Below are 10,797 nucleotides of genomic sequence, written 5' to 3' on the forward strand. Positions count from 1 at the left end.
GGAAGCACCAGGGGATTTTTTTTTTTTTTTCATTTCTTCACTGTAAGAACCTGGAAGAGCTCCTGGAGGTAAAACTCACAGAATCCACCCCGCCCAGCACCTGCCCACAGAATCCACCCCACCCCCGCATCCAGTGATTGGGTCCACCTGGAATTTTCATCTCTCAGATTTATCCACACTGAGTGTCCAGCAATTTGTCAATTACAGTTCAGGTTTTCTTACCCCAGCAACTGTTTCTGTGGAGCCTTCTGCCTGTGGATTTCTGCTCTAATAAGTTATAATTCTCAGTATCCCCCTGTCTGTCTCTCCAGTTTTAGGGGTGTTACTTTGTAACCTCAATTCTGCCAGATCTAAGTCGAGCTGCTGATTTTTCAGTTTGTTCAGCTTTTTACTTGTTAGGATAGAGGGATGTCTTTTTTTAAAAAAGTTATTGAAGTATAATTGTTTACAATGCTGTCTTAACTTCTGCTGTACAGAAGAGTGATTCAGTCATACACATATATATTCTTGTTCACATAATTTCCAAACTCCCAATCCATCCTCCCCACTCCCTGCCTGCAACCACAGGCTGTTTGCTATATCTATCATATGGGATTTGTCTTTCTCTTTCTGACTTACTTCACTTAGTTTGACACTCTCTAGGTCCATCCATACCCACTCCAGTACTCTTGCCTGGCAAATCCCATGGACGGAGGAGCCTGGTAGGCTGCAGTCCATGGGGTCTCTAAGAGTTGGACGCGACTGAACGACTTCACTTTCACTTTTCACTTTCATACTTTGGAGAAGGAAACAGCAACCTACTCCAGTGTTCTTGCCTGGAGAATCCCAGGGACGGCGGAACCTGGTCGGCTGCCGTCTATGGGGTCGCACAGTGTCGGACACTACTGAAGTGACTTAGTAGCAGCAGTAGCAGCAGGTCCATCCATGTTGCTGCAAATGGTATTACTTCAAGAGGGAGGACTTTTAATCTCCATACATGTTAACTGAAAGCAGGTTTTTCTTTGAACTTAAAAAATTTTTTTTTCATCATTGCTCCACGATGCTATGCCAGTCTCCACTGTATAACAATGGGAATCAGCTGAGTACACACATATCCCGTGCCTCCTGAGCCTCCCCGGTAAGCCAGGGGTTTTGTAACATCATTATTGTGATTATCATGTGACTGTGTTTTCTGGCCCATTTTCTACCCAGTGTTACTGAGAAATTACTACATGCCAGGCACTGTTTCAAGTGCTCTACTGGTATTATCAGCAACTCCGTGTGAGTAGTACTGAACTTAGTTCGGAGTCTATAAAAACAGAGTCTGCAAAAGCAATTTGTGTGCATGAGGTTTATTAAGAGAATGTTCTTAAGGAAAACTGGTAAGGGAGAGAGGGAAGCAGAGTAAGAAAAGAGAAGGATGGGATTTCAGAAGTATGGTCTCAGCGTGATGTCTGGGGGCTCTGGAGTGTAAATGGTACCTTGCCTCATTGCTAGGAATGGAGGAGGGCTTTTGGATCCTCACCCCAGCTAGTCATTAGTTAAAAGCCATGATGAGGGCCCCCCTACTCTTTGCACTTTACAGATGAGAAACTTTAGGCACAGAGAAGTTGAATAATTTACTCAAGTTCACATGGCCAAAACCTGGTGGGATTGTATTTGGACCCTAGGCATTCTGGCTTTGCGGATATATTTTAAACTGCATTTAAAAAAAAATTGATCTATTTTTAGAAGTCTCTGCCTCCATTGGCCCGCAGGCTACTTGTGGCCCCATGCCTGACCCGCCGTGCTTCACGGGCTTGTAAGTGATGGAGAACTCGCCTAGGTAGTGGCCAATCGCCTCAGGCTTGATTTCCACCAGGTTGAAGGTCTTGCGGTTGTAGACGCCCATCATGCTGTCCAGCATCTGCGGCAGGAAGAGCAGTTTGCGCAGGTGTGTCTTCACCACCTCGGGCTTCTCCAGGGCAGCGCGTCCTTCCTGGCCTTGCGCAGCCGCTTCAGCAGCCAGTCTAGCTTCCGCCGGAGGCCGCGGTTCAGCCGCCACCGCGGCCTCTCGCCTTACAGCTGCATGGGCTGCTCAGAGGACATGTCCAGGTCGTAGGACACTGTCGAGATCCACGCCACGGTAGGTGAACTTGCGGATGGTCCGCTTCTAATTCTGTTCCACTTCTACCATCTTGTCGGCTCCTTGGAAAGGATCTGTGCTGCATTTTAAAAAGGCATACTCAGGCTCTTGTCTCATTTGACCTTCCAAAAGCTCTGTGAGGTAGTTGGGGCATCGATCATTATTCTAAAATTTCAAATGAGAAAATTGAAAGTTAGAGCTAGGTTTTTAAAATACACTAGATCTTGGTCTTCTGTCTCTGGGTAATGTCCTGTTCTCTTAAATCAACCAGCGTTTGTTGCATTGACTGTATGATTACAATAGTAATCACCTGATTTAGGAGCACATCACTTAATGGATGCAGAGTATCTATATTCTGTGCTGTTGGCTGTTACTATTATTGAAATGGAAAACTTCATCTCTCCAATAGAGGAGGGGTCCTAGCTTCTACTTAGATGTTATTTTAAATCACAGGCTGACTAGCTCTCAAATGAATGGATTTACTGCTTTGTAATTGCAAAGTAATAACAAGAACAGCATCCCATTGCTGAATTCCTGATTGCAGAAGAGTTAAAAATTGTGTAAAAAGAACCTATTCATGGAAACAACTCAGGATGTTATTGGGGAGAATCATACAATTATATATTATCTTCATTGAAGAAAAGGAATTATAAAGTAACAAAGAGGTTGTAAATTTCAGCAGAAAATGAGAAAGGAGAAACTTGGGGAAAAGCTATTCCTTTTAGGGAATAGTAACTTGAAATGGAGCTTCTAAAATCAGCGTTTAGGCATTAGCTTCCTCCCAATCAACATTCAGAAAACTAAGATCGTGGCATCTGGTCCCATCACTTCATGGGAAATAGATGGGAAAACAGTGGAAACAGTGGCTGACTTTATTTTTCTGGGCTCCAAAATCACTGTAGATGTTGGTTGCAGCAATGAAATTAAGAGATGCTTACTCCTTGGAAGGAAAGTTATGACCAACCTAGATAGCATATTAAAAAGCAGAGACATCACTTTGCCAACAAAGGTCCATCTAATCAAGGCTATGGTTTTTCCAGTGATCATGTATGGATGTGAGAGTTGGACTATAAAGAAAGCTGAGTGCCGAAGAATAGATGCTTTTGAACTGTGGTGCTAGAGAAGACTCTTGAGAGTCCCTTGGACTGCAAGGAGATCCAACCAGTCCATCCTAAAGGAGATCAGTCCTGGGTGTTTATTGGAAGGACTGATGTTGAAGGTGAAACTCCAATACTTTGGTCACCTGATGCAAAGAGCTGACTCATTTGAAAAGACCCTGATGCTGGGAAAGACTGAGGGCAGGAGGAGAAGGGGACGACAGAGGATGAGATGTTTGGGTGGCATCACTGACTTGATGGACATGGTTTTGGGTGGACTCTGGGAGTTGGTGATGAACAGGGAGGCCTGGCGTGTTGTGACTCATGGGGTCGCAAAGAGTCGGACACGACTGAGCAACTGAACTGAATCGAATCTCAGGAATATAAGAATGCAAACAGGACCAAGTTTGCACTGATACAGTGAAATAGCACAAAGGACAAATGTGTGGTTTGCATTTGCTGCTCTGTCTCTTATTCCTCAATTCCTATTGAATCCTCCAAAGTCTGATTTCTACCCAGTTATTTGCAGTTGCTCCCAGATTCATTCTCTCCTCTTTCCCTGCTGTTTGTATCAAGCCTACAAAGCCTTTCTGTGGCACGTGTATCTCGGTCTTTGTTTCGGCATGCTGGATTTTTAGTTATGGCTTGCAAACTTTAAAAAAAAATTTTTTTTTGATTGAAGAATAATTGCTTTACAGAATTTTGTTGTTTTCTGTCAAACATCAACATGAATCAGCCATGGCCCATGAAAGGAGCTGGCAGGAGACTAGGGTGGTTTCGCAGGCAGCGGTTCAGTCTCTGTCATTTCCAGCTCAGTAGACTGCACCCTTTCCCTGTAGCCCCAGCTCATGGTAGGCAGCCTTGGCTCCTGTCCTTTCCATCAAAAGTCCTGATTCTGTTTCTGGCATCATCGTTTCCTTCTTTTGTTCTGTCAGTCCCAGGGGTGGCAAAAACTTCCTGGTATTGCTAATCTCTGGATTGCCTCATTGTCCCTTTAGCTTCTTAGCTCTTTCATCACTTGGGTAACTAATTACTTTTATTGAGTTTCCTTGAATTGCCTCTCCTCAGTTTTTAATTATTTGTGTCACTTACAGCTCTCTTCTTGATCTCTACAGTTTTCTTTCCACACTACTTTAACTCAGTGAACTTACCATTACCTCTGCCTCACTGGTATTGCCTCTAATACCATTTTTCTACATGCCTAGAGGATGTCCCCACCTGGCAATGCTGCAGAACCTTTGAGATTCAGATGCCCCCAAGTTATTTAGAAGACAGAGGTGATAGTGGGGGGGTTCTTTGGCTCAGAGATATTTGGAGATTGAGCAATAGTGGTAGGGAATAGCAATAAGTATAAAGAATATTGTGGGTAAGTGACATGAAATTTAGATGATTTTTCTGCTTTCCACCTGCATGGCTCTAGTCCAGAACCTCAAGCTGCATTGCTTACAGAGTTCCAGGCAGGTAAAATAATTGAGTGAAGTGGGCTGGGTGAAAGAAAAATGGTCTCTTGATTTATATCCTTTTGACACAGAAACACTTTGTGTGCATATTATAACACAGTGGGAATGCTCTTCCCTTCCATAAATAAAATGTTCTCTTCCATTTTTCAGGAAAAATTCAGCCCTCTTTTGTTTTTCCACCTTGGTAGAGACTTACAGGTTTCCCCTGCTATTCAAAAGTAGAACATTCCTATGAAATCTTCTTTAAGCTGAAAGATATAAGGCAAAGAAGCAATTATCTTAAGACACATCTTGCTAATGGAGGCACAGGATAAATTGAGCGAAGACACAGATGCTCACAGACACAGCTCAGCGCTTCGGCGGCCTGATGCTGAGATGCTGCGTGTCATTCCCGGGGAGGGAGCTTAGTGGGGCCACTCTGGCTTCTCAGGGTGCAAGCTGATTCTCTTAAGTGTTTAAGGGCTCACTGCAAAACAAATGTGGAACACTATTTTTGATTTTCATCTTTCTTTGGTAAAAGCAAAAATCCTTCTCTGATTTCTTTTGGTTGGTGAAAACAGAACCAACTAATGTACGTCTTTTATAAAAGTGAAGTGATGAAAAGCGAACTTTTGAAAAGCAGGGGATACCTGTGGATCCAGAAAAGTACTTTTCTGCTATAAGTAAACACCCCTGTTTACCTTGAACTTACACAGTGCTCTTTGTCAGTTATATCTCTTTTCTTAAGTTTTATTTTTTTGTGTGTGTTATATGTCATAACATATATTTCTTTAAAACTAGAAGAAGAAATACTGCAAATTTAGAAAGAAAGAAAGAGAGATTTCCCGCCAGCAGGCCCCAAGTGGTAGATGCCTTGCCTCTGGTGGCTCGGTACGACAGAGTGGTTGAGCCTCGGCAACTGTGGCTATGTCATGACAGAACACACTGTATAGCTTCTTCTCTAAGTTTCCAGCCGTGAATAATGCCAACAAAGCCCCTGTCAGGGCCTCAAGTGAAAGCGGTACCACTGCCACTAGCACTGGGGCCTCCCTTTCCCCAGGCGGAGATGTGGCCTGGAGCGAGGCTGGGCTAGAGCCCCTAGCGGTTACCGTGTTGTGGGCCGAGGCCAGGAACCTCAGCTGAGGGCTGCGGAGGTTGGCATCCCCTGCGGTCCCCACCAGCAGATCTTGTGACTTCTCACCAGGTGATTTGGTTTGGACCAAGATGGAGGGTTACCCTTGGTGGCCTTGCCTGGTTTATAACCACCCTTTTGATGGAACATTCATTTGTGAGAAAGGAAAGTCTTCCTGAGTTCACGTACAGGTTTTTGATGATAGCCCAACAAGGGCCTGGGTTAGCAGAAGGCTATTAAAGCCATATACAGGTTCACATTCAAAGGAAGCCCAGAAAGGAGGTCATTTTTACAGTGCAAAGCCTGAAATACTCAGAGCAATGCAACGTGCAAATGAAGCCTTGAATAAAGACAAGATTAAGAGGCTTGAGTTGGCAGTATGTGATGAGCCCTCAGAGCCAGAGGAGGAAGAATAGACGGAGGCAGGTGCCACATATACATCAGATAAGAGTGAAGACAAAAATGAAATTGAGAGTGAAGAGGAAGTGAGGCCAAAGGTACAAAGATCCAGGTGAAGTAGCCGCCAAATAAAAAAACAATGAAGGGTCATATCAGACTCTGAGAGTGACATTGGTGGCTCTGATGTGGAATTTAAGCCAGACGCTAAGGAGGAAGGAAGCAGTGATGAAGTAAGGAGTGGCCTGGGGGACAGTGACAGTGAAGGCCTGGACAGCTCTGTCAAAGATGCTCCAAAGTGGAAGAGAATGGTAACTGGAAATGGTTCCCTCAAGAGGAAGAGCTCAAGGAAGGAAATGCCTTCGGTCAGCAAGTGAGCAACTGACATTTCATCAGAAACTAAGAATACTTTGAGTGCTTTCTGTGTCCCTCAAAATTCTGAATCCAAAGCCCACATTAGTGGGGGATGTGATGACAGTAATTGCCCCCCTGTCTGCTATCATGAAACTTTAGAGTGGCCTAAGGTGAGATGGCTGGATGGCATCACCGACTCGATGGACATGAATTTGAATGAACTCCGGAAGTTGGTGATGGACAGGGAGACCTGGCGTGCTGTGATTCACGGGGTCGCAAAGAGTCGGACACGACTGAGCGACTGAACTGAACTGAACTGAAGGAGGAAAAGAGAAGAGATCTGCACAGGAGGTGGCCCGATCACCCTGATTTTGATGCATCCACGCTCCATGTGCCTGAGGATTTCCTTAATTCCTGTACTCCTGGGATGAGGAAGTGGTTACAAATTAGGTCTCAGAACTTTGATCTGGTCATATTCTATAAAGTGGGGAAGTTTTATGAGCTGTACCTCATGGACGCTCATATTCAGTGAACTAGGGCTGGTATTCATGAAAGTCAACTGAGCCCATTCTGGTCTCCCTGAAATTGCGTTAGGCCAATACTCAGATTCCCTGGTCCAGAAGGGCTATAAAGTAGCACAAACAGAACAGAGACCCCAGAAATGATGGAGGCACGATGCTGAAAAATGGCACACGTATCTTAGTGTGACAGAGTGGTGCGGAGGGAGGTCTGTAGGGTCATTACCAAGGGCACACAGACCTACAATGTGCTGGAAGGTGACCCCTCAGAGAACTGCAGTAAGTATCTTCTTAGCCTCAAAGAGAAAGGAGGAGTCTTCTGGCCACATTCGTGTATATGGAATATGATTTGTTGATACCTCACCGGGGAGGTTCTTCATAGGTCAGTTTTCAGATGATTGCCATTGTTCCAGGTTTAGGACTTTAGTGGCACGCTATCCTCTAGTACAAGTCTTTTTTGAAAGAGGAAATCTCTCAATGGAAACTAAGGTGATTCTCAAGAATTTATTAGCCTCTTCTCTTTAGGAAGGTCTGATACCAGGCTCCCAGTTTTGGGATGCAGCCAAAACTTTAAGAACTCTCCTTCAAGAAGGGTGTTTTATAGGCAAGTTAAATGAGGATGGTGGGGTGATGCTACCCCGGGTGCTTAAAGGTATGACCTCGGAGTAGGATTTTGCTGGACTGACCCCGGGAGGGAGGAGTGAACTGGCCCTCTCTGCTCTTGGTGGGTGTGTCTTCCACCTCAAACAATGCCTCATTGACCAGGAGCTTTTATCAATGGCTAGTCTTGAAGAGTATGTTCCGCCTTGGATTCTGACAGGGTCTATGCTGCAAGACCTGGTGCTGTCTTTGCTAAAGCCAGTCAACGAATGGTGCTAGATGCTGTGACGTTGAACAGTTTGAGACTTTCCTGAATGGAACAAATGATAAAGGGACCCTGTTAGCGAAGACCGATGCTTGCCACACTGCCTGTGGTAGACGGCTTCTAGCGCAGTGGCTCTGCGCCCCGCTCTGTAACCCTCACGCTATCAGCGATTGCCTGGATGCCGTAGACCTAATGGTTGTGCCTGACACAATCTCTGAGGTTGCAGACCTTCTAAAGAAGTGTCCAGATCTCAAGAGACTACTGAGTAAAATTCATAGTGTTGGGTCTCCCCTCAAGAGCCAGAACCACCCAGATAGCTGGGCTATAATGTATGAAGAAACCACATACAGCAGAAAAAAAAAAAAATAAATAAAATTATTGATTTTCTTTTGGCTCTGGAAGGATTCAAAGTAATATGTAAAATTATAGGGATTATGGAAGAAGTCATTGATGACTTTAAGTCTAAAATCCTTAAGCAGGTCCTTACTCTGCAGACAAAAAATCCTGAAGGCCGCTTTCCTGATTTGACTTCAGAACTGAACCAATGGTACCTTTGACCATGAAAAGGCTCAAAAGACTGTACTGATTACTCCCAAAGCAGGATATGACTCTGATTATGATTAAGCTCTTACTGAAATAAGAAAAAGTGAACAGAGCCTCCTGGAATGCTTGGAGAAACAACACAGTTAAATTGGCTGTAGGACCATAGTTTACTGGGGAATTGGTAGGAATCATTACCTGTTGGAAATTCCAGAGAATTTCATCACCCATAATTTGCCAGAAGAATATGAGTTGAAATCGACCCAAAAGGGCTGTAAACAATACTGGACCAAAACAATTGAGAAGCTGGTTAATCTGATAAATGCTGAAGAACAGAGAGACGCATGGGGTGACTGTTCTATACCTTTGATAAAAATTATAAGGACTGGCAGGCTGCTGAGTGCATCACAGTGTTGGATGTCTTATTGTGCCTGGCTAACTGCAGTCAAGGGGGTGATGGTCCTATATATCTTCCAGTAATTCTGTTGCCAGAAGAAGCTATTTCTCCCTTTCTAGACCTTAAAGGATCATGCCATCCCTGCATTACGAAGACTTTTTTTGGCGATGACTTTATTCCTAATGACGTTCTAATAAGCTGTGAGGAAGAGGAGGAGGAAAATGGCAAAGCTTATTATTGTGTGTTTGTTACTGGGCCAAATATGGAAGGGAAGTCTACACTCATGAGACAGGCTGGCCTATTAGCTGTAATGGCCCAGATGGGCTGTTATGTACCATTTGAAGTGTGTAGACTCACACCAATTGATAGAGTGTTTACTAGATTTGGTGCTTCAGACAGAATAATGTAAGGTGAAAGTACATTTTTTGTTGAATTGAGTGAACCTGCCAGTATACTTACATATGCAACAGCACATTCTCTGGTGCTTGTGGATGAGTTAGGAAGAGGTACTGCAGTGTTTGATAGGACAGCAATAGCAAATGCAGATGTTAAAGAACTTGCTGAGACTATAAAGTGTTGTACATTGTTTTCTACCCACTACCATTCACTAGTTGAAGATTATTCTCAAAATGTTGCAGTGCATCTAGGGCATATGAAAATGAATGTGAAGATCCCAGCTAGGAGACTATTACCTTCCTCTATAAATTCATTAAAGGAGCCTGTCCTAAAAGCTGTGGCTTTAATGCAGCTAGGCTAGCAAATCTTCCAGAGGAGGTTATTCAAAAGGGACATAGAAAAGCAAGAGAATTTGAGAAGATGACTCGGTCACTGCAATTATTTTGGGAGGTTTGTCTGGCTAGTGAAAAGTCGACTGTAGATGCTGAAGCTGTCTATAAGTTGCTGACTTTGAGGAATTATAGACATTGGAAGCTTTGAGTTCACTTTTGACAAAGGTGGTAAATTCAGACAACATTATGATCTAATAAGCTTTATTTTTTAAAAAATAAAAAAAGAAAGAAAGAAAATACCCCTCAGACTGATTGACACCTCCAGGCTGAAAACTCACTCTAGACCTCAGTGTTAGGCACGGAAGAGAAGGTGGTGGGGTCTGAGGAAATTTGAACTAGGCGTGCCCTGTCTAAAGGGGCTGCTGTTAGCTCCAGCTGAGCGTTGCCCTATGGGAAATGGGCCGAGTGTTGCTGGATCTTCCAATTTTTAAAGAAAAGCCAGAAATTATATTTCTTTGTGATATCTCCTGATTTGAAAACATTTGCTGCTTTTGATTTGAAAACATATATACCCATATGTTCTATGGGCCAAATAAAACCTGTCTACATTCTGAGTTTCCTGTAGGTTTGGTTTGTGACCTCTGGTTTAGTCCCAGTTTGCATGCTGCTGCTGCTAAGTCACTTCAGTCGTGTCCGACTCTGTGTGACCCCATAGACAGAAGCCCACCAGGCTCCCCCGTCCCTGGGATTCTCCAGGCAAGAACACTGGAGTGGGTTGCCATTTCCTAAATCTCACCTATTTGTTTAAACCAGTGCTTTTGCTAAAGACACGTGCTGGAGTATTAACACAACTCTTCGTACACTTAGTTAACTCTTCTGGATGTTTTTCATTTCTTCCACCAGATCTGCTCCTCAAACCTCTCCCTCATTTTTTAAAATACTTTTTATTTATTTAATTTTTGGCTGCATTGGGTCTTCATGGCTGTGTGTGGGTTTTCTTTAGTTGCAGTGAGTGGGGGCTACACTCTGGTTGTGGTGGCTTCTCTTGTTGCGAAGCATGGGTTCTAGAGTACACGGGTTTCAGTAGTTGCAGCTTGTGGACTCTAGAGCACAGGCTCACAAGTTATGGTGCATAGGCTTAGTTGTCCCGAGGCGTGTGGAATATTCCTGGACCGGGGTCAAACCTATGTCTGCTCCGTTGGCAAGTGGATTCTTATCCACTGTGCC

General features: G+C 44.0%; 2 pseudogenes; one reads left to right on the plus strand and one right to left on the minus strand.

Annotated features, from left to right (window-relative positions):
- Positions 1–1,684: 1,684 nt before the first annotated feature.
- On the minus strand, positions 1,685–2,155 carry LOC148776470 (small ribosomal subunit protein uS19 pseudogene; annotated as a pseudogene).
- A 3,412-nt stretch (positions 2,156–5,567) lies between these two features.
- Positions 5,568–9,662, plus strand: LOC129563337 (DNA mismatch repair protein Msh6-like; annotated as a pseudogene).
- The last annotated feature ends 1,135 nt before the right edge of the window (positions 9,663–10,797 follow it).

The sequence above is a fragment of the Moschus berezovskii genome, chromosome 9 (genome assembly GCF_049115385.1).
Source record: "Moschus berezovskii isolate FMDL1 chromosome 9, NW_MosBer_1.0, whole genome shotgun sequence".
Lineage (NCBI taxonomy): Eukaryota > Metazoa > Chordata > Mammalia > Artiodactyla > Moschidae > Moschus > Moschus berezovskii.